Here is a 24,952-nt window from a genome sequence, read left to right on the forward strand (position 1 = left end):
AGGATGAAGCGGCATGGGCCGCCCATATGTCAGCAGCATCTTAGTTCCCTCCCTTCCCCTCCCTGTGGGATGGAGCTCTGTGCCAGGCCAGGGGAACAAAGTGGAACAAACTATAGACCTTCCCTGTCAAAGGATTCCAACCAGCCAGGGACAGACACACACTTTGTGGAAAGTCTCTTTCGAGCATAGGTAATAGAAAACCCAACAGAAACAGACTCAAGTGAGAAGGAATTTCAGAGTCTGACATAGCTGAACAATCCAGGAGTATGTCTAGCTTCAGGAGATGCTTAACCAAGGCCCATAGGATATCACCAGAATGCCAGGACCCTGTGAAACAGGATGGGGAAGAATGGATCCCCAAGAGGTTATTACTGGAAGTAGAGAGATGGGCGCTGGGCAGCCACAAGCCACCCAAGAGACTCTGCAACAGCCAGATGGATGTCAAGCCAAACTATGAAATGTTATCTGAGAGGAACATTGAGGATGGAGAGGTTGCTTCCAACTGGGGTGATCAGCAAGTGGTCACAGGAAAGATGGTGAGAGTTGAAGGAGCATTTCCATAACGCCATTCGCAGCAACATGGATGGACCTAGAGATGATCATACTAAATGAAGTAAGTCAAAGAGAGAAAGACAAATACCATATGATATTGCTTACACATGGAATCGAAAATATGACACAAATGAACTCTATCTAGGAAACAGAAATAGACTCACAGACATAGAGAACAGACTTGTGGTCGCCAAGGGGGAGGGGGAATGGAAGAGGGATGGATTGGGAGATGCAAACCATTATATACAGAATGGATAAACAACAAGGTCCTAGTGTATAACACAGGGAACTATGTTACACAATATTGTAAATCAACCATACTTCAATAAAATGAACTTTAAAAAAATAAAGGAGCATTTCTAAGAGGTATAACATGCAGGAAGAAAGTCATCCAAGATGGGGGCATGGCATGAGCATGATGTGGGAGTAGATCTTCGGTGTGGGGAGTAGGAAAGCGAGTGGCTGGACCATCGGGAATTTAGGAGATAAGGGAAGAAATGGGATGGGGCTGGATTGTAAAGGGCCCTTCGTGTCAGCTTGAGGAATCCAGACTTCCTTTTCTAAGCAATGGAGAGGAATTAGAGGTTTGAGGGCAGAGAGGCAATGTGTTCTGTGCTTTAGAAAGATTGCTGGGTGGCAGCGCGCAGAGGGGACAGGAGAGGAGGTGAGGTTGGCAGACAGCACAGTTAGAGGAGGTTACTGTGGGTCTGAACTGGGTAGAAATCTTGGCAAGGGGGAGGGAGGTGGATTTGATGAAACTGAGACGTTAGACCAGATGCGATGGAGGGGCTGGTTAAATGTGGGAGCTGTGTAGTAGGGAATTGATGGCTTATCCAATATCCATTCTCTTCTTTCTTGCCAACAGAAGCTCAGTTTTGTTCAGGGCAGCAATGTGCCTTGTGATTGCTCGCCTTCCCAGGTGTCTGGCAGTGGGAGGTGCAAGGCAACTAGTTGTGTAACCCAGTTGTGCCAAAGCGACATAAACAGAAGTCTATCAGACAAAGCTATTGTTTCCCACATAAAAAGGAACAAGCTCAGTTGACATGAGCCTTTGCCCTGCATCATCTTTGCCTTGACATGTCCTGCCTGGAATGTAGCTGCAATGCTTGGAGGTAGAGTAGCATTTTTGTGACCATGAGGATGAGAGCTTCCAGGTAAAGATGGTAGAGCAGAAGGCTACAAGGGATCTGGGTTCCAGATGACTTCCTTAAGCAGGTGCCCCAGCCCCAGACTGCCTGCCCCGAGATGTCATGTTACACTATACAAACAGACACCTTCTTAGTTAAGCCACTGTCGTTTGAATTATGACACATACAGCTCAAGCCAATCTCAGGAGATACAGTGGGGATGAAGGCAATGTTAGAAATGACTTTGGAAATTTGAAGAACAGGTGGAGATTGATGCCATTAGCTGAGATTGAGAACAGGTTTGGAAGGATCAGCGTGGCAGGAAAAGAGCCTGCCATCCAGAGTCAGACTGGCCGGAGGCCAAGTGGGAAATCCTTTAGCCTGCTCAGCCTCGAGTTACCCATCTGTGAAATGGGATTTTAAAGTCTAATTTATCAAGAAGACCAGAAACAACAGATCCATCATGTAAAGCATCTGATACCTGCTTTGGGTTCCCAGTAACTTATGGAGTTGCTTTTGGAGTGTCAGGAAAGAGGAAGCCAGCCTTGCTGGGGATTCAAAGTAGAGAAGTTAGTACAAGAAGGGCACTGAGAACTGTGGCCTCCTTTGTGTCCCAGCCCAAAGGCCCCTCAGCTTCCCAAGGGATGAGGACGCCCCCGAACCGGTGGTGAGGCCGGAGGGCTCCGGAGGGGTGAGCCAGCCGGGTGGGGGCTCCTGACTGCACTCCTCTTCTCATCCAGCACGAGTACATTGTGGGTGACGTACACACCAGACACAGAGATGACTAAATACGGGGTGGTCTGATGTTTGTGGGCTCATTCTTGTTACTAAATTTCGTGCGGCCATAAGAACTCCAAGGAGCAAACAAACACAGCTGACCCGTAATGTGTTTATAATGGTTGTTAAGAAGGGAGGGGACTTTTATTCAGGCACTCCAAATGGTGACTCAGCTCTCCTTCACCCCCTCCACACACAGACGGCTCACTGGAAACTGGAAGAATGTGGGCAGCAAACACCTGGGAGCCAATATCTTGCCGGACCCTGACCTCAGGGAGTCAGAAGGTTCAACGGCCAGAAGGGGCATTGACGGCATCGAGGGCACTGCCCATTGGAGCTCGAGTGCCTGCCCAGTTCTCTGCCAAGCTGGTGTTCAGCTGTGTCTCGATACCTCCCGAGATGGGGACCTCACTGCCCCCAGGACGCCCGCTTCATTAAGACTCTGAGAACTCTGGGGACAGGTGGCAGGTCTTATTCGACTTGCACTCTCAGAGCCTGGTGCAATGTCAGATTCCAGAAAGGTCCATCCTGTTCTCTCCATCCAGCACCGGCCTTGACTGAGCTTTGAGCTAAGTTCTGGGGGATCTGAGACACGTAAACTCGGTCTCTGGGCTTGAGGAGCCTAGAGTCCAGAGAGGGTGGAAGGAAGTAAACAGGTGATGACAATAGAGTGTGATGGGTGCCACCATGGGCTGGAGTAGGTATAAGGGTTGAGTGGGCACACGGAGGGGACACTCATCAGGCACTGTGTGGGGGTGGGGGTGTGTGGTATGGTGGGGGGATGGGAAGGCACGTGGGAATGAATGGTTGAAAGACCTCAGGTCAGTAGAGATTTCTCTGATTCATACCATCTACACCAGGTCCACCGGAGCCCCCAATTCTCACCCTGGGGAAATCCAACTTTTCCCAATATTTCTTGGGGATTTAAGTTCCCATGGACACCTCTGGCCCCAAGCCCCCGATTCCACGGAATTCAGTTCATGGCTCATCTCCCTGCCCCACATCCCTCCTGTGTGCGTGGAACCTGACTGGGACCCCAGCTCTTTGATTCTGCAAACTAAACAAATGATATAGAGCCAACAAGAAGTGAGCATGAGTGAGCATGCAATGAAGATGCTCTGAAGGTCTGGGAGAAGGCACAGGGAGTGCATGGCAGACAGACCACCTGGGAGCCCTTCCACCATCCTCACCTTGGCGCCCTCCCCGCTGCACCGCCCTAAGCCCCAGCCTGCCACAGCTCGGCGCATCCACTCCTTCTGCTTACCCACCTCCCTGCCGGTCCCCGAATCCCATGTTTTCATTGTCCCCAGAGCAGCCCAGCTCTCGGCAGCCTACAGTTACCCGTCCAAACCCACCCGTACTCAGCAGGACAAGAGCACCTCTCACAGAGCAGGGTCTTTCCCCTTTAGTAGCAAGACATTTGCAAATAGTCCTCACGCTGGGGATCCCTGTGTTCCTAGCAAACTCCAACCAGTCTCCCCTGGGTCTTTGTTCTGCCCCTCAGGCTGTGAAGAACTGGTGTGTCCCCCCCCACCCTTTCCTGGGTGCAGGGCCGTGCCAGCACCTGTCCTCGCTCTGTACCGACCTGGGAAAGAAGTGACTGGCCAGCCTTCCACTTTCCATCATGGACCACGAGAGCATTTGTTCCAAGTTCGTGCTTTCTGATTTTCCTTGCCCTGCCCCCCGACAGGCATCCAGGGTGCGAAGAGATTTGTCTGTGCTGCCGCTGTGGTCAGGGGTTTTGAGCATAATATTGTGGCAAGAGGTGGTGTGGAAAAAAATGTATGGTCAGAGGCCATTTCTGGAGAAGCCCGGGGTTTGGGCTTTCATCTCCTCCCAGCATCCTTATGACAGGCAGTTGCTCACAACTGGGGCCGGAAAGGAGCTTGGAAGCTCTCAAGACTTCTGTCACCCTGGGAGTCTGCCCTTGGGTTCTCACAGGGGCAGAGAAAGGAATCAATTTGTCTCTAACCCTTGTCACTCATGGTATGAACCCCTGCCTGCCCCCCAGTTGTCCTGGCCTCTGGGTGTGGCCATGAGCAGAGAAGAGGGGCTGATAGAGAGAGAAAGGGAAGCAGGTGCCTGGCTGTCACCTCCGCCCTCCCTTCTCGCTGTCCCTCCGGCTTTGAGGATGCACTGTCCCTTCTGCTTTTCCCCAAGGGTGGGGTGGTGATTGGAAGAGCAGGAATCAGCAACGTGGCAATTGGTCCTCCTTCCTTTCGTGTTTCCGAAGGGACAAAAGGGCCCATGATTGCTGTCTGAATGGAGAAAGGGAACAGCAGGGGTCAGGAGAGGTGGGCAGCAATCTGGCTTTCCTGCCAACTCCCCTTTCAGCTCTGAAACCGAGGATGTTGGCTCAGGCTGCGCTGTGAGGGCTGTGACTGAGTTCAAGGAGCCTCTTCAGCTAATTCTTTCCTTATTCCCATCTCACTAGGAAATCTCCACAAACCCATAGGCTCCTGAGGGGCAAAGGCTTCGCTGGGTCACCTCTGTGTCCCCAGCGTCCAGCCCCGGGGCCAGCCCACGACGAATGCTTCAAAGATGCAGCTGGTGAGACCGGGTGTTAGAGCCTCAGCCTGCAGTCCTGGGGCCTCTGGGTGACCTTTGCATGTTAAAAACATCCTGGAGCCTCACCTGTAAACAGAAGATGAGAATGCCCACCCAGCAGGGCTGGTGGATTAAGGACTAATGATTAAATGAGTGCATTAGTTTTTTATTGCCGCATAAGAAATTACCCCAAAAGTGGCTTAAAACAAAACTTGCTTGTTATCTCACGGTCCTGACAGAAGTCCAGGCAGGCCCACTGGGCTCTCTGCTTCTGTTCTCATAAGGCCAGAATCAAGGTGTCAGCCAGGCCAGGTTCTTATCTGGAGGCTCCAGGGAAGGATCTGCCCCCAAACTCATTCTTGTTGTTGGCTGAAGCCAGTTCCCTGCAGCCGCAGGACCAAGGTCCCCACGTCCTTGCGTGCTATGGTCAGGGGCCATTCTTGGCTTCTAGAGGCCACCACATCCCTCAGCAAGTACCCCCTTCATCGCTAAAGAGCAGAGGCGCGTAGAATCCTTCTTGGGCTTCTAACATCTCTGACTTCTTCTTTTGCCTCCAACTGGAGAAAACTCTCTGCTATTAAAGGCTCACCCGATTGGGTCAGGTCCCCACCAGATAACCTCTGCAAAGTCCCTTCACAGAAGTACCTGGGTTAGTGTTGATTGAATAACCAGGGGATGGGAATCTGGGGCCATCTCTAGAATCTTGCTAATGTCAAGTGCTTGGCAAAGTGGCTGGCACCTAGTAGGAGCTCAACGTCATCAGGGAGCTGGATGATCCAGTGACAGTGGCCCTGCCACCCACTGGGCTTGTGTGAATCGCAGAGGTGCCCCTGGGGCATGACTCAGGGCACCGAGATTACTGGAAGATGAAAAGAACAGATCCCAAGTCTTTCCTGCCTGGACGAGGCAGCTTTTTTGTGACCATGAGGAAAAGACCAAGACCCTCACAGAAACAAAGGCCCTGATATCACCTAGCTACTGAACCTGTACCGGCACCACTGAGAAATCACTAGGGAACTGGGGGAGCAGATTTAAACGGGTGGTGACCTGATCTACTAGAACCTCTAAAGGGGTCAGTGTGACTGCTCTGTGGAAGATGGATTTTAGGGGACAAGAATGGAATCTGAGAGACCAAGTATGAAGATATTGCTTTAGGCCTGCCGACTTAAACCAGGGTGGGTGGCAGGGAGAGGTGAGTGAACTGGTGGATTCTAGATGCTCAGCAGAGGAACCGGAGAGACGTGGGGAGGCCTGTGGGAGGGAAGTTGAGGAGGGCGGAGTGTGGACCAGGTCCAGGTGGAGATGCCTCGGGAAGAGAGAGAGAAGGACTCCGGAGGGCAGACACAAGTGTAGACCAGGTCTAAGGAGAAGAAGAGTGGGTAATACTCTCTCCGCCCAGAAACAATGCCTGACAATATTTGGTTCACTTGCTTTTAGAATTAATTTCTAATGCACTGTTCTGTTCTGTATTCTTTGCCAGAGTTGTAATCATGTTATATATACAAGTGTGTGGACCCTGTTTTCCCCCACTTAACATTATATCATAAGTGCTTCTCTCAAGTTACTTCTTATAAGTGTCTTTTTTGAACAGTTGCATAATCTTCCATCAGGTAGATTTGCCATAGTTTATTTAGCTGATCCTTGTTATTAGAAATTAGCTTGTTTCCACATTTTCAGTGTCATAAATAATACTGTGATGACACAGCTTTGTACATAGCTGGTGGTTTACTTGGAGATGCAGGGCCCACTCATCTCATGCTTGGGATCTGCCAGGCTGAGCCTTGGCCAGGCATAAACAGCCACAGATGTATTCTGTTTGGCCCATACAGTGCTGGTCTGCTTTTTTTCTTTCTTTTTTTTTCAGTGGAGACTTCACATACAAATTTTCAGCTTCTTTTAAAAAATTATTTTCAGCTTCTTTTAAAAAATTTTTATACAAGTTTTAAAGGCTACTTTCCATTTACAGTTATTACAAAGTATTGGCTATATTCCCCATGGTGTACAATGCATCCTTGAGTCTATCTTATACCGAGTAGTTTGTACCTCCCACCTCCCTCCCACTCCTATGTTGCCCCCTCCCCTTCTCCACTGGTAACCACTAGTTTGTTCTCTATATCTGTGAATCTGCTTCTTTTTTATTATATTCACTAGTTTGCTGTATTTTGTAGATTCCACATATAAGCAATATCAGATAGTATTTATCTTTATCTGACTTATTTCACTCCGCATAAGGCTCTCCAAGTCCATCTATGTTGCTGCAAATGGCAAAATTTCGTTCTATTTTAAGGCTGAGTAGTGTTCCGTTGTATATAGATACACACCATGGCTTCTTTATCCATTCATCTGTTGATGGACACTTCCATGTCTTGGCCATTGTAAATAACGTTTACAGCTTCTTTTGAAGAGTCAGAAGATTAGGTGATCCTGGGCTCGCATTCCTGCATGTCACCCTCTGCTGAAGCCCTTTAGGTGGGGTAGGATGCTCTCTTTAATCCCAGCCTCCACTGCTCTCCACTTTAGCCTTCACATGGAGGCCATATGACAGTAGTCATTTACCACTGCACTTACGCTGATTTTTTTTCTTAACAAGAAGAGTGAGATATTTCTCACCTCTCTATGTACTTCTTTCAAAAATGGGAAATATTGACTATAGTTCCCTATGCTAAAAAGTAGGTCCTTGTCGGTTATCTATTTTATATATAGTAGTGTGTATATTTTAATCCCAAACTCTTATTTAATATCTTGTAATAACCTATAATGGAAGACAATGTAAAAAAAGAACATATATATATATATATATATATATATATATGTATGACTGAATCTCTTTGCTGTACATCTGAAACTAACACAACATTGTAAATCAACTACATTTCAACAAATTTTTCTTTTTTTAAAGTGGGAAATAAAGGATAGACTGAGAAGGTTTGGGGTTTCATAAAACACAGGAGAGAAACTTTTTCTTGGTGGAATTAAAGACTATTCCTAATACTTAATATGCAAATCAAGTATATCTTTGTAGAAAAAAATGCCATGAACGAAGACATGTCACGGAAGTTTGAGACAAGAATGATAGGCTCCTATACCTGGGCCTGCTTCACCAATTACAATTCTCTGCTAAGCTCCTGGTCAGTTTCTGTGTCCAACCCCTTCTAGGGGATGCTGTACCAGTCAGGAGGCTCTGGACAGCAAATAAAAGATATCTGAGGCAAAGAGGCTTAAACGATGAGGAAATGTATGTCTCACGTCTAGGCAGAGTGGGCTTCAGGCAAAGTTCTATCAATGTTTGATGCTCTCGTCAGGGACCCAGATTCTCTCCAGTCTCTTTACTCAGTCACCCTGAAGCTGGTCCGTGGCCTGATTGCAATACGGTGGCCGGTGACAACAGGGCAATGTGCTTCCTTACACCCACCAGGAGAAGACAGGGAAACCCTTTTTTTTTTTTTTTCTTTTCAGTTTACTGCAGCACTTTTATTTCCTCACAATGACACATTGCTGGGGCCTGATGTTCTCACACGACAGTAGAAAACCAAAATCTGTTGTCATCTCTTAAAGAATTGAGAATTGCGTCCAAAAACCTTACATAAATTAAAAGAATGAATAAATTTACAGTTGTGAATGCAAACCGCTTTCCAACTCAAGGCAAGTGACAACCCTCGGTGCCCTGGCGGGCAAACTTCGGTAAGAAAGGAAAGCAGGTAGAACTTGTTGCTGATTTTGACCTTGTATTCAAGTTAACTCTTCCTTTGGTACATGTTTAATACCCTGTGCATATCTTTGATTGAAACCCCTATTTACACGCGGCTCCGTCACATCATGGCTGTGTTGAGAACACGTTTATGGAAGAGAAGTCCAATGGCTTGATGAGAATCTGGGAGACCACGAGTGTCTCGATCTGTGCAGGGTGTTAATGTGTCAGAGCTGCATAGTCCAGGATTTCTCTAGAGGCTGGCAGGAGTCCTGAACCAGCTGTCATTTCTCTCTTGCTGGTAGTCTTATAGGGTTGGGAAGGTCCGAGTCTTAGGACCTGCTTTCCTTTCAGACAGGGAGACCTTTTAACCAACCTTCTGAATCTTTCCCTTCAGTCTGATCAGGGCAACTTAGGACACATGGCCGCCCCTGGACAGATAATAGGCACGGGGGTAGGGGCTGAGGGGAGCAGTGCTGTGGACTGATGGGCTAGATTCATCACAGCTGTGGATGGATCTGGGGAGTCCCCCTCAGGCCCACCACAAGCCCCTCCTTGAGCCCTCCTGACTCAGCTCATCCTCATTCTTCGCTGTGCTTTATACCTGCAAGGGCTCCGACTCAGCCCTTCTTGAGTGAGGTCCCATGTCAAACCCCAGCAGAAGCCGGCTGGCCCCAAACCAGGCAATCAGCGTCGCCCCTGTCGCCTATATCCCTCCTGCTGGAGAGGAGACAGGCTGCTCCTTTCTCAACACTACCCTTCATTTCACTCCTCGGTTTGGGACTTCAGTGATTTCATAACAACTCCAGATTTCAAAAATCGAATTATTTGTTCTAGCCTCCATACCACCCCAGGAGATTGGATGATTGGGACAGCACCGCAGTGGTATGTGGGACAGAGACGTTTCAGTAAACAGGGGTAGAGGTTATTTTTCCCATCAAGCTCCTGATTTCCTCACTGCAGAAATACAACCTGTACTGTATGAAATGCAACCTACATGCAAATACAACCTGTAATTGCCAGTCAGGGTCTCCTCGGGGAACCAGTTGTAAGGGGCTGCGGGAGCGCGGCTTCCCTTGTTTCCAGGTTCCATGCCTCGTGCAATTGATTTTGGGGGCTGGGGAGGTTTTCCAGCTAATGAACCTGTCACATAGCTCTCAGCTAATCTGACACCACATCCTGGGCCAGTGGCAGTTACAATCCAGGAAGCCCAAGCCCCTAAAGTGATAAGTTTTGCAGCTGCCTTCCCGATGTTAATGTAATCACGCCTCTGCTACCATTACTCTGGATGGGAGATTAGTCTAGGGGGATCTCTCCAAATGCACATTAGGCCCACAGCCAGGGTTGCATTCTCATCTGCATGTGGACCCCTTGCAAAGATACTCATTTAAGCTTAACAGAGGGTGAAATCACAGAATACTGGAAGCGGGGGAAAGTGGTAACTGGGGGGTCTGCAAGTCAAATTCTTGTAGAACTTGCATTACGGTCACTTGGGGTGCTGGTCAAAAGGGACGATTCTTGGGCGTCAATACCACATTCCCCCCAAAGCCATGAGTCAATGACCCAGAATCTCACGCCAGTCTTCCCCCAGCCACACCCCTCCCACACGCACAAGGGCTCTTATTTAGAGACGATAGGGTCACAGTAGGAGTTTGTGGCACAGTCATAAAAAGTCTGGGTCTCCACATCCCTACACAACTCTAGCCAGCTGGGAACTGGGAGCTTAATATGCTAATATTGCATCCGTATCCTTCTACTTATGGGGCTGCTTTGTGGAGTGGTACAGATGGTGCCCTGCCCAAGGGGGTCTAGTCAAAGGGGTGAGCAGACTTCTCTTTCTATTCCCCAAGCCATGCCCTCTGGCCTGGGCCCACTGCTGGAAGAAGCTCTGTCTTTTTTTTTTTACAATGTGTGTTAGAGTCAAGTATACAGTAAAGTGATTCTGTTATACATATATATATAGATTCTTTTCCATTATAGTTACTACAAGATATTGAATATGGTTTCCTGTACTATACAGTAGGTCCTTGTTGTTGTTTATCTATTATATATATATATAGTGTATATCTATTAATCCCAAACTCCTAATTTATCCCTCCTCCTCTCCCCTTTCCCCTTTGGCAAACATAAATTTTCTATGTCTGTGAGTCTGTTTTCATTTTGTAAATAAGTTCGTTTGTATCATTTTTATTAGTTTCCACCTGACAGTGATATCCTACGATATTTATCTTTCTCTGTCTGACTTACTTATCATGATAATCTCTAGGTCCATCTATGCAAATGGTATTATTTCATTCTTTTTATGGCTGAGTAATATTCCATTGTATATATATACCACATCTTCTTTATCCATTCGTCTGCTGATGGACATTTAGGTTGCTTTCATATCTTGGCTTGTAAATAGTGCTGCTATGAACATTGGGGTGCATGTATCTTTTTGAACTAGAGTTTTCATCTTTTCTGGCTATATGCCCAGGAATGGAATTGCTGGATCATATGGTAACTCTATTTTTAATTTTTTAAGAAACCTCTGTAATGTTCTCCACAGTAGCTGCGCCAATTTATATTCCCACCAATATCGTAGGAGGGTTCCCTTTTCTCCACACCCTCTTCCAGAAGCTCTTTTTTTCATACTTCTTTTCTCCCCCTATTTTTACCATTCAGTTCTTATATTCTATATTCAAATTTATTGTTTTATTTTTATATTGTTTAGGCACACTATGTATGCAGTTCTTTTTGAATTTAGATAAAACTTAGACAGTGAAGTGTGCAGATCTTAAATGTCCAGTGTGATGGGTTTTGACAAATGTTAATGCCCATGGAACCAACTCCCAATCAAGAAAATACATATGTCCATTTCCACAGAAAATTCCCTCATGGCCCCTGCTAGTCAATCTCTGCTTCCCAAAGGCGACCACTGTTTGGATTTATATCACCACAGAACACAATTGTTTGGCCTGTTCACAACTTCTTATAAAAGGAATCCCATGTGGTCTTTTGTGCGTGGCTTCTTTTGTTCAGTATAACGTCTATGAGAATTGCACACATTGTTGTCTGTATTGGTGTCATTTTCTATTGCTGTGCTGCATTCCCTTGTTAGAATATTAAACTATTTATCCACTCACCTGTTGAGAGACATTTGATTTGTTTCCAATGTGGGGATATTTTAAATAAACCTACTGTAAATATTCTTGTATAGGAGTTTTTGTGGGCATATACTTTCATTCTTTTCCTTGGGTAAATATCTAGGGGCAGAATTCTTGGTCATTCCATAGAAGTTGAACTTTATAAGAAACTGTATGAGTGTATACAGTGGTAGTTTATACCGTATGAGTGTATAAAGTATAAGTGTAAGCTCTATAAGAAGATGAGAGTTTCAGGTGTTCTATCTGCTCACCAACATTCGCCATTATTAGATTTTTAAGCTTTTAGCTTCTCAGGTGGTATGAAGTGGTGTCTCACTGTGGTTTTCATCTCATTTTCCTCGGGACTAATAACGTTGAAGACTTTGTCATGTGCTTATTGCTGTTTGTATATCTTGTTTTGTGAAATGTCTCTTTAAACCTTTTGCTCAATTTTTATTGTGTTGTTTGTCTTTTCGTAATTGAGGTGCAGGAGTTAAAAAATATGTCCTGGATACGAGCTGTTCTTCAGATATACGTTTCATAGGTATTTTCTCCCAGTCTTTGGCTTACTTATTCATTTTCTAAAATATAATACCTTTTGACCAGCAGATGGCTTTGATTTTGGTCAAGTCTAACTTTTCAAAAAATTTTTAGTGCTTATTGCTTTCTCTGTCCCATGTAGGAAACTTTTCCCTTCCGCACACCATGAAGATATTTTCCTATATTTGTTTTTAGAATTTTTATTTCAGCCTTTATGTTTAGGCATACGATTCATCCTAAATTAATTTTGCTTAATGATCTCGGTTCATGTTTACCCCATGTCATTATATGTTCTACAATGTACTGAAAAGACTTTTCTTTCCCCATTGGTTTGCTTTGGCACCTTATAAAAAATCAAATAACCTACCTAAGCGAGAATTTTTTTCTGGGCTCTTTATTCTGTTCCACTGATCTATTTGTTGATCTTTATGTCAGTACCATATTGTCTTGATAAATGTAACTTTATGGTTAGTCTCAAGGTCTGAAGTTAGAAAGTGTTAAGTCCTTCAACCTTTTTGTTTCTTTTTAGAATTGCTTTGTATATTCTAGGTTCTTATCTTTCCATCCAAATTTCAGAAGTATACTGTCAATTTCTGGAATTAAAAAAAAAAAGACTGCTAGTAGTTAATTTGATTGGGATTGCATTAAATCCATACATCAATTAAAAGGGAATTGACATCTATAAAACATTCAGTCTTGAATCCATGAACATAGTATAGCTCTCTGTTTATTTATATCTTTTATTTCTCTCAACATTGTTTTCCAGTTATCAGTATATAGGTCCTGCATATATTTTTCACATTTATTCCCAGGTATTTAACAGTTTTTGATATTGTAAATGCCATTGCTATTTAAAATTTAAATTTCAAATTGTTTGCTGCTAACATATAAATATGATTGATTTTTATATATTAACCTAGTATTTTATGACCTTGCAAAATTCACTTATTAATTTAATAGTTATTTTGTAGCTTTTAAAGCATTTTATATGTAAACAATTATGTCACCTGCAAGAGTTTTATGCCTTCATTTCCTACCTTTATGGCTTTGATTTTTGTTATCTATTTCCTGGCTAAAACCTAGTACAATATTGCATAGAAGTGATGAGAGCATGTATCCTTGCCTTGTTCCTGGTATTAAGGGAAAAGCATTACATACTTCATCATTAAGTATAATTCTAGCTGTAGCTTTTCCATAAATGCCCTTTCCTTCAATTTCTGTTTTTCCAAGACTTTTATTATAAATGAGTGTTGAATTTTCGCAAATGTAATTTTTTGTATCTATAAAAATTATCACGTGTTTTCCCTCTTTGTCTTTTTTTTTTTTTTTTTTTTGCGGTACGCGGGTCTCTCACCGTTGTGGCCTCTCCCGTTGCGGAGCACAGGCTCCGGACGCGCAGGCTCAGCGGCCATGGCTCACGGGCCCAGCCGATCTGCGGCATGTGGGATCTTCCCGGACCGGGGCACGAACCTGTGTCCCCTGCATCGGCAGGCGGACTCTCGACCACTGTGCCACCAGGGGAGCCCTTTCCCTCTTTGTCTTAATATGACAACTTACATTGTTTGCTTCTCAAAGCATCAGCCAAGTTTGCGTTCCTGCAATGAAACCCATTTAGTCACGATGCATTATTCCTTTTATTTAGTACTGGATTTTGTATGATAGTATTTTGTTAAGATTTTTCATGTTTATATTCATGAGGTGTATTTAATCTGTAATTTCTTTTTTATGTAATGTCTTTGTCAAGTTGTGGCTATAGGGTTATGCTGGCTGATTATTTCTGCAGAATAACCCTTCTTTCATCCTTGATATTAATAGTTTATTTATTTTTATTTTTTAACATCTTTATTGGAGTATAATTGCTTTACAGTGGTGTGTTAGTTTCCACTTTATAACAAAGTGAATCAGTTATACATATACATATGTCCCCATATCTCTTCCCTCTTGCATCTCCCTCCCTCCCACCCTCCCTATCCCACCCTTCTAGGTGGTCACAAACCACTGAGCTGATCTCCCTGTGCTATGCAGCTGCTTCCCACTAGCTATCTATTTTACGTTTGGTAGTGTATATATGTCCATGCCACTCTCTCACTTTGTCCCAGCTTACTTTTCCCCACCCCCATATCCTCAAGTCCATTCTCTAGTAGGTCTGCATCTTTATTCCTGTCTTGCCCCTAGGTTCTTCATGACCATTTTGTTGTTGTTGTTGTTTGGTTGTTTTTGTTTTTTAGATTCCATATATATGTGTTAGCATACGGTATTTGTTTTTCTCTTTCTGACTTACTTCACTCTGTATGGCAGATTCTAGGTCCATCCACCTCACTACAAATAACTCAGTTTTGTTTCTTTTTATGGCTGAGTAATATTCCATTGTATATATGTGCCACATCTGCTTTATCCATTCATCTGTCAATCAACACGTAGGATGCTTCCACGTCCTGGCTATTGTAAATAGTGATGCAATGAACACTGTGGTACACGTATCTTTTTGAATTATGGTTTTCTCAGGGTATATGCCCAGTAGTGGGATTGCTGGGTCATATGGTAGTTCTATTTGTAATTTTTTAAGGAGCCTCCTTACTATTCTCCATAGTGGCTGTATCAATTTACATTCCCACCAACAGTGCAGGAGGGTTCCCTTTTCTCCACACCCTCTCCAGCATTTATTGTTTGTAGATTTTTTGATGATGGCCATTCTGGCGGGTGTGAGGCGATACCTCACTGTGGTTTTGATTTGCATTTCTCTAATGACTAGTGATGTTGAGCATCTTTTCATGTATTTGTTGCCCATCTGTAAGTCTTCTTTGGAGAAATGTCTGTTTAGGTCTTCTGTCCATTTCTGGATTGGGTGTTTGTTTTTGTGATATTGAGCTGCATGAGCTGCTTGTATATTTTGGAGATTAATCCTTTGTCAGTTGCTTCATTTGCAAATATTTTCTCCCATTCTGAGGGTTGTCTTTTTGTTTTGTTTATCAGCTGTTGAGGGAAGGATATTGTAAGCAGCTCTTTGCAGGAAACCCCTTTTCTTGACAATTTAAGTAAAGCTACGCTGTAACTAACTTTTAAACCACGTGCCTCTATGCTCTACTCATCTTGGGCCCTAACACACCTTTCAAATCTTTTTTTTTCTTTTCTTCTTTTTTAAGTTTATTTTTTATTGAAGTATAGTTGAATTACAATATCGTGTTAATTACTGCTGTACGGCAAAGTGACTCAGTTATACATATACATACATTCTTTCTCATATTCTTTTCCGTTATGGTTTATCACAGGATACTGAATATAGTTCCCTGTGCTCTACAGTAGGACCTTGTTGTTTACACCTTTCAAATCTTTTTTTTTTTTTTTTTTTTTTTGCGGTATGCGGGCCTCTCACTGTTGTGACCTCTCCCCTTGCGGAGCACAGGCTCCGGACGTGCAGGCTCAGCGGCCATGGCTCACGGGCCCAGCTGCTCCGCGGCATGTGGGATCTTCCCGGACCGGGGCACGAACCAGTGTCGCCTGCATCGGCAGGCGGATTCTCAACCACTGCGCCACCTGGGAAGCCCCTTTTCAAATCTTTTGATCACACAGTACCTTGCCTAACCTGTTGGTTTTTTCCATAGATCAAAGAAGTAGAAATGAAGAGCGAGTAATTAACAGATGACCAGATCTCTTCCCTAGCTTCCTCTTCAGTAATCTCATGAACAAACAGTGTGAACTATCTGTGTAAACAAGATAGCATCCAAAGAAGTCGATGAGTCTGCACACAGTGGAGGGATGGCTATGAGTCTCATCTCCATCTCAACGAAATTACTTCCCCTTTTCCTTTTAAAACTTTCATGGCCGAACAGAATCTTGGGAGTCGGTTTTCAGGGAAACGGAGTCCAGCTTCTCCCGGCTTTCTGATTAAAAGCAGTGTTTTCTTTTCTACCAAAACCTGCCTCTCGAGTATTGATTTTCGAGTGGCGAGCAAAAGACCTAAGTTTGGTAACAGATTTTTCGCCGTTTTTAGATTACAGCCAGAGTTCCCTTCCCAAAACATGCTTTACGTCACAATATCCTTCTATTCAAAAACTGGCAAAGGGTGCCCAGAGTGTGCAGCTAGGCCACACCCAATAGCATGGCTTTCCAGGCCCTCCAGGCTCCATCCCTGCTTGCTTCTCCAGCCTCACCTTTCACCTTGCAGCGTGATCAGGGTGTTCATGAAGGGTCCTGTGCATGAATGAACATGCGGAGGAGCATGGCGAGTGTCAGAGAGCAGAACTTACGCTCTCAGGCTTCCCTGGGGCGTGACAAGCCGCACCTCAGCCAACCCGGGAGCTTCAGTTGTGTTGGCCCTTTGAAAGCACCTCACTATAAGAGCAGCTTAAGAGCATCACTTAGCAACTGGTAGTTTTCAACAGGTAAAAACATGCTCATGGTGTGTGTCAACCTTTGGTTTCTGGTTATTTGCCAAGCTGAAATAGGCAGTGAAAAGGAAGCAATGTAACACCATGATATCCCATAGAACATGGGCTACTCTCCAGTTTCTGAAGAGGAATTTGAGATTTTCTTTATACAAGTGATACAGGTTGCAGAACAGGTGAGTGGATACAGGAGAGGCCTCTTTGAAGACCAGTAAAGTGGCCGTCAGCAGTTAAGTAGAGTTGATTTCTTCTGGCCAAACTTTGGAGTTTCTCCTGTAGGGCCTCCAGACTCCAGCCCTTGGGCACTTGTTCCGGCAGCTCCTTCAGTGGAGGATGCCCTGTCCCTTCTTCCTCACCTTTTGGAATTGAGCTCATCAGTCAAAGCCCTGCTTCAATGCCTCCTCCTCCATAAAGCCTTCCTTGATTTTCTTCTCAGAGTTGCTTCCCCTGCCCCAGGGGAGTTTGCTCATATCCTATTTTAGTGTAAAGTAATGGAAGTAAACAGAGGCTTGGATACAGACTCAAGTTTTTGTCCTGGGTCTGCCACATGTTTGCTTTAAGATGCTGGCCCAATCACCTAACATTTCTAAGCCTCTGTTTTTCTCATCTGTAAAGTGAATAATTGGAACTTCCTCATAAGTTGTTGTAGGATTAAATGAGGTTATACCTGTAAAGTACTGCAGCACTAACATGTAACAGGCGCTCAACTTATGTGAGGTATGTTGATGATAGGGTGACGATGATGTTGATTACTTGGTTGATTCTGTCGCGAATTACAGGTTCTTTTCACCTGTCTCCTCTACTGAACTATAACCTCCTAGAAGAAGGAAATGTTGTTTTGTTTTCTGTATCTCAAACATCTATTGTACCCCTAGACCCTAGTAAGCACTCAGCAAATGTCTTTCTAAAATGCAAAATGAGATGAAGCAGACCCTAAAACTGAAACATGAAAACACATTTCTATCTCAATATTTGGAAAGGACACACAATTTCTGGACTCAGCCAGAAGGGTAAGCATTCTATCAGAGAAACATTTTTGCAGATTTGTTGAATGTGTTTGCCTGAGCTGCAGCATGCCAGGGGAAACGTGAGGTCAGACGTACTTCTGACTTGTATTTTGGAATTCTTGTTGGCATTTTGCCCTTGTTGAGTTCCTGTGGTTGTAGCTACAGGATGCAGGGTGGGGTCACCTGGGAGTTGTTAACCCTGTTTTGGAAGCTGGCACTGCCCTGCTTGTTAAACACTTCCCTCCTCCACACACTAGGTGATGGGCAGGGAAGGGACCGAGGGATGGTCCAAGGCCAATCTCACACACCACCCATTAATGTATTGGTCCAGGGGGAACGGGCTGGCATGTGTTTTCCCATTCTTGGCACACAGAAGTGTTTGTTCTGCGATGTCCAGGACAGCTGCAGGCCTTAAACAATGGTGAATGATATATTTGGTAAAGTCTATTTGAGTTCCAAAGGGTTGCTAAGCATATTAAGTAGCTGTCCTCCCTTTTCAAACCCAACCAGTGGTTCCACATTTATCCAGGAGGAATTTCACTTAGTTTCCGTGATTTTTTCAAGGTGTGTTTTACCTCTTCCTTCAATCTCCCTAGCCTGTGGAAAATGATCACTGTGCCTCTCAACCTTCTAGCCATGAGTGGTCAATGTTATGAATATCTTAAGAATTAAATTTTAAAAATCCATAGATTAAAATATTTAAAGATTAATCACAAATGAGTCTTAATTCATTCTGTAATAGAATCATAGTTCTTTTTGTTCTGATCCACCGTGTCGATGTCATGTCTAAACTGGCAAGATGTCCTACCTAAATGTACTGCAGGGTGTGGGTTAATCTTTGGGGAGAACTCTGTTACACCACAGTAGCAAAACATTGCTCCAAATCCCTGCGTAATATGCCCCCTTTTTGTCTGCATCATGGCTCTAAAAATAAACATGAACTAAACAAGTTCTTCCCTTGGAGAATGAGTCTTCAGTAGAAATCCAAACAGAGTCATGAAATACTTGTTTCCCCAGAATGAATCGGACACAGGCCAGGAGTTGGTAGACGCCCTGTCAAGCTATGAAATATATTTTGTATGGTTTTTTTTTTAAACAAAATTGCTTGTAATTTGTATGTTATTTCGTAGTGTTTTCCTTGCACTTACAAGATATTATGAGTATTTTCTTACGTTATCAAAGAGTTTCCTCCACCATCATTTTTAATGGTTGCAGAGTATTTCATTGAATGATTGTCCCATAGTTTATTTCCCTAAAATATTATTGTTGGATGCTTGGAATAATTGTATCTTAAGATAATTTATTAATTCATTTGTCAAATATCCAGCAGGCATCAAACACACGCCAGGCCTTCTAGGGATAAATAAGACACAGTCCTCGTCCTTAAGAAGCTCCCATTCTGGGGGAAAGATCTTATGATAAACTGTGCTAGAGGAAGAATTCTACTCACAGAATAATGGACGTGGCACAGGCCACAGGCCAGACTTCTCTAATGGGTGGGGACTGTCCCTAAAGCCTGCTATCCTCTCTCACTCCAAAGTGCTCGGGCCCTGAGCTCCACCTCTCAGAGGTGGGAGGCTTACCTTGGGCCAGGTGCCAGCAGTCTCCTCTCCTTTCCACCTTCTGCTAGGAGAATGGGTATCAACCCTTCTGCATGCTAGTCTCAGCTGGTAGATTTTTGAAAAAGCCAATGCCCAGGCTGAGCAATAATAACGAGGAATGGGGCTTGAGTGGTGGTGTGCTGATAAATATTGAACCATCATCTCTCAAAAAAGTATGCATATTTATACATAAAGTATGCTTATTATAAGTAATAATAAGCATACTTTATGTATAATAAAAGGTAAAAAGGTGTTTAGGACACAATTTACAAATAATTTAAAATATGCAAGTTGTTTAGGACACAACTTACAAATAATTTAAAATATGCAACACTCCTTCTTGTAAATTCCATACTAACAGTTGATTCTTACAGAAAGATCTTGCCAAACCAGAGTCAACCTCTGGTTTGCGAATGACAAAGGAGTATAGTTTTCCCATGAACGTTGGTTTATATTTTCATTTATGTTAATGTAAAACAGCTTCTGGCAGGAAAGAGTTCTCTGCAGGAGGCACGCTTCTGTCTTAACCTTAAACCAGGCAACCCCATGCTCTACTCGTCTCCAGCCCAAGCACACCTTTCCATTCTTTTACCCACACAATACTTTGCCTAACTTTTCAGTTCTTTCCATAGATCAAAGAAGTAGAAATGAAGAATAAGTAATTAACTGAGGACCAGATATCTTTCCTAGCTTCCCCTTCAGTAATCTCACGAACGGACTGTGTGAACAAGACAGCATCTAAAGAGAGATCACAAGTCAACAAGCCCGCACGTACGCCTGCACGCAGTGGGGGGTGGCAACTACTCTGACCCCTCATCTCAATGATTAACTGAGATTGCTTCCCTTTTTCCCCTTAAAAACTTTCATGGCCGAGCAGATTCTTCAGAGGTGGTTGATCCATCATCTCCCCAGATTGCCAGCATTCTGATTAAAGGCACCTTTCCTTTGCTACCAACATTTGTGAGTACTGATTTTGTAGGTGGTGAGCAGCAACACCCAATTCATTCAATAACATTAATAAGTACGATGAGGGGCTTCCCTGGTGGCGCAGTGGTTGAGAGTCCGCCTGCCAATGCAGGGGACATGGGTTCGAGCCCTGGTCTGGGAAGATCCCACATGCCGCGGAGCAACTGGGCCCGTGAGCCACAACTACTGAGCCTGCACGTCTGGAGGCTGTGCTCCACAACAGGAGAGGCCGCGATAGTGAGAGGCCCGCGCACGGCGATGAAGAGTGGCTCCCGCTCGCCGCAACTAGAGAAAGCCCTCGCACAGAGACGAAGACCCAACACAGCCAAAATTAAATAAATAAATTAATTAAATTTTAAAAAATAATAAGTACGATGAAAGTGAACCAACCAAAAAGTGTGACACAAGCAACTTCTGCTGGATTGGATGATGGTTTTTGAATACTGGAAGAATATTTTCTCCCCTTTTTTGGGTACAATTCATAATATGACAGCTACAAAAAATGGTACTTTTTGTAGTTTAATCTGCACTATTTACATTTTCTCCATCAATATCTTGAGTGTAGGAGTTCAGTGTAAAAACAAATCAAGCACTGATTTGTAGTACTTGCTGATTCCTATGGTGTAGATTCTCCTGTGGCCAATTTCGAACCACTGATGTGATATCACTACGTGCAGAGCTGGAAGGAGGTGTCCGTCCAGCAATGCCTCATTGTATAGAATTTCCATGGCAATGATAAAATAGACCGAAGGGCCTCAGAAACATAGGTAATAGTAAAATGTAGTAAAGTAATTAGGAAATCATGGCTTTTGAGTATTTTCTACCATTAAAAAATGTAATTTACTTAATTATAAGCTTATATAGCTTAATGTTTGATTATGTCCTGCAACACTTGTGAAAATTTAATAACCAGCTGTCATAGGCCAGTAAAAGCTAGTCATCAAGTACCACTGGGTGGAAGCCCAGGCAGAGGGATTTTTCCTAAGCTTCCCAAGTGATTTTGATATCTAGCCATGGTTGAGAACCACTACCCAGGGCAGATGTCTTCAAACTTTTTTGCTGGTTGTTGGGAAGGGGAAATTTTCCCCATTACCTCCCTTGAGTTCTTGTGGCTGGACTAATAATAAAACTGACCACAGACAGATTAACAGGAGAAAAAGAAATACATTTTAATTTGTGCACATGGAGGTCTCACAGAAATGGTACCTAAGAAGTGGCCAAAGCTTTTATACTTTTTTAGACAAAGAAACAATAAATGTGTGAGGAACTGACAAGACAAAGAATCTTAGGCTTTGCCTGCTTAATTAGTGATAAATCTAAACAGAGTTTAGTCTTGGGGGAGTCAATGAAAGAGGTAACAAGGTTTGTTTATACCGGCTTCTCAGCTCCAAGTTTCCTGTCTCTGGTGATAAGGGTGCAGGTGACCGTAATTCTCTCTGAGCATGGGCATTAAGTGCTAGAGAAAGCCTTCTGAGTTACCATTATGACTATCACCAGTTCACAATTGATTCAGGAACAGAACATTTTGGCAAATTACGTTAGTTATTAAACAAAAAAGTAAAATGTTATTGGAAATGCATCTCCATGTATAGAGATGTATAGAGATTTCTCTCTCTGTTAGTTCATGCTCACGAGTGTTTATTACTACAAGAATGCAGCAGGGGCCAGCATCAGTTCTATTTCTATCTTCCACTTTTATAGATGTAAGTTCTGAGAAGGCTTTCTCACATAAACAAGTAGGTGGGAATAGGAGAGGGTTTGCTTCAGACTTTACCCAATTCTTCGATTTGTTAAAGAGAAAAGCCACAGGCCCCAAATGGCCACTTGTTCTAAAGCCCATGATACTGATGCTGAAAACTCAACCTCTATGCACCAGTGCCAAAGCAAATCTTGGAGACAAAGTTGTGGGTGAAGTAGAAAAGAATAGCTTTATTGCTTTGCAGGCAAAGGGAGACACAGTGGGCTCATATCCCTCAAAACGGTATGTCCCAACCCAGGGGGATTTGGTGAGGAGTTTTATAGCAATGGTTCAAGGGTGGAGTTGCTGATAAGGATCAGGGTGTGTGCAGGGCCTGCACTCCTTTAATCTGGCCTCACATGGTCTCCTGATGAGCTTCTCTGGTTCTCCAGAAATGAAGAATGCTTTATCAAGTAGTTAAAATCTTCCATTTGCTGGGGGTTTTAGTTCTGTAGATGAGCTCAAAGATACTGTTATATGTATCCCCTGAGGCAGGACCAGGGCCTGCCCCAAGGCTGCATTATTGTTTCCTGACTGCTCCTGCGTTGTCTCCGCATAACCTCCCTTCCCTGACTAGCAACTGTATGAACCTGCCCTTTGGAACTCAGGGAAGGTCAAGAGATGGGGGACACAGCAAGGCTTTTGTGCCCAGGAGCCCCATAGGGTCTGCTCAGTTTCAATACCAAACCTGGATTTAATACCTGACCTAATTGCAGTTTCAACCTTCTTCTAGAAGGTAGTCTTAATTGGCCAGTCCAGAATTTTCTGGTCAGCTCTGATGAAGTTATCTGTCACAGGAGCCCTCTCTATCTCCCAACGGAAGAAGAGGTAATCTGCATGGTAGACCCTCACCCTTCCCCCAAAAGAAAGTGACCAGGTCTGAGACAATCTTTTCTTTTGTTAATAACTTCTTTGCCCCGTCCATCTTCTATGCAAACCCTCCATTTTGTACAGCTCCTGAAACACCTCTCCGGTTGCTAGGTAGGATGTTCCCTGATCTGTGAATCACTGAATAAAGCCAAATAGAGCCAATTTACTTGGTTGAATTTTTGGTTTTTAACAGATTGTTTTCCAAGTTGTGTGCCAAAATTCCCATAATTATCTCTCATCAAAAATGATTTTTAATACTCTATCAGAACAGTTAGGTCCATCTTCAATTTAGTTGGAAGAATGGAAACCCTCTGACTAACACAAAGGGTATTTAGACGTGGGTATTTCTAACTGTCCCTTTGTTTCGCATTCTGAGGTCTTTCACACCCCAAGTGTTGACTGAAAAAAAAAAAGCACAACCTAAAAGTTGAGCATTATGCTTCACTTGGCAGACAAAATTGAGGACATGAGCCCGGGACACAGCCTCTCAGATAGCTCTGAGGGACTGCTCTGAAGAGGTCAGCGGGGAGCCAGGATATGTAGGAGTTTCTGCCGCAAAGACCAGGCAGTCAGAACATCAAAAGATGACTGTTAATTAAAGAAAACCAGACATCTCAAGTTAAGGAATTTAGCGCTTTTCTTTGTATGGGAAGTTGCAAGAGTCTGGGCTCATTGAAAGCATTCCTTTGAAATGTACCCCAGCTCTCTGGGGCCAGCGTCCTGTGCTTTCTCATCCCAAGTCTCTAGTCAGGGTGCACCGTTGGAGAGTGGCTGCAGTGGCTGACTGCTAGGTGGTGGGCATCCTGTTTCCATCCTGAGTTTCCTCAGGGCTCGCCGTGGGGGGTGGCTGTAAAGAGATGGCTTGATGGCGACATCTTTGTTCACGGATACGGCAGGCGACAATTTTTCATTGACACAAGGAATTCACCACAGGAAAGGGGTGAGAGGTCTGCCTGCCCTCGGTGAGGTGGGAGAAGGCTGGAGGAGAGAGGAGGAAGCTGCCTGCCTCTTGGACTGCAGGCTGGGCTCTGGGGCAGATGGGCTTTAAGTAAGAGTCAGCTGGAAATGGAGGAGCTGGAGGTTCATTCCCATAAATGACGCGCGTCTCAATATCCTTTTGGTGAGTCTTCCTGTGCCCCGACGGGCATGTGTGGCCCTGTTTGAAGACCATTGCTCTAGACTCTCCTAGAGAAACCAGGGGAGGCCCCCTGGAGCTCCCCAAACCCAGCCACAGCTGCGCCCTGTGGTGCCAAGGATCCAGTGGTACCTGCAGCTGGGGAGGGGGTGGGCTGGCTGACGTTGCAGCATCTTCTGGGAGGACATTAGAGCTCCAGCTCTGCCCCAGTGACCGTGGCTTCCTGGACCATTTTCCATGGAAGGCAAGAAAACTCTGCTTCTAGCAGGAGCCGGAGCCATCAGGTCCCTGCGCCTCAGTTTTCCAATTTGAAAATGGAATTTGCAACACCAGCTTCCCAGAGTTGTCGTGGGATGAAATGAGGCAAAGAATAACTAATGCTTTGGAAGCATCAGGCATGAAACAGCTTAGGGAAGCGGTTCTCGCCTGGACAGAGCCCAGGAGCAGTGAGAATCCAGGGTCAGTGGGGGAAGAGACTCCACAGTTGTAGGAACTTGCTCTGCACTCTTCAGAAAAATTACCCCACACTTGAAAGTAAGGTAAGTTGTGGGGTTCGGCAGGTCTTTTCAACATCCTCCTGGGGCCTCGATTAATAGGCTCGCCCAAGAAGAGCATACCTGTCTTCGACTTGACTAGCGCATGTACCGTTTGTGAAGTTACACACAGGTTTGTAGATTTCTGTCTGGCAGAAATGCCAATTTTTTGGTTCAGTAGAAAAGATAACTCCAAAGATTATGCCTTTATTGACATGGATCAGTTTTGTATCTAGTCCAGCAATTTTATTCTTATTCTAACTTAAATATTTATCTATATAAACTTATATATATTTATAGATTTAAATTATACAGTCCCTCAAATGCTCCTTGAATCTGTTCTATTACTTTAGTGGTTACC

General features: G+C 44.2%; 1 long non-coding RNA gene across 2 annotated transcripts in view; it reads left to right on the forward strand.

Moving 5' to 3' along the window:
* LOC141277930 (uncharacterized) overlaps nucleotides 1–16,271 on the forward strand; it is a 61,448-nt gene extending 45,177 nt beyond the window's left edge. For both annotated transcript variants that reach the window (XR_012329842.1, XR_012329843.1), the window contains exon 4: nucleotides 15,959–16,271. This is a non-coding gene — a long non-coding RNA (uncharacterized lncRNA). The remainder of the gene's footprint in view (nucleotides 1–15,958) is intronic.
* The last annotated feature ends 8,681 nt before the right edge of the window (nucleotides 16,272–24,952 follow it).

The sequence above is a fragment of the Tursiops truncatus genome, chromosome 2 (genome assembly GCF_011762595.2).
Source record: "Tursiops truncatus isolate mTurTru1 chromosome 2, mTurTru1.mat.Y, whole genome shotgun sequence".
Taxonomy (NCBI): domain Eukaryota; kingdom Metazoa; phylum Chordata; class Mammalia; order Artiodactyla; family Delphinidae; genus Tursiops; species Tursiops truncatus.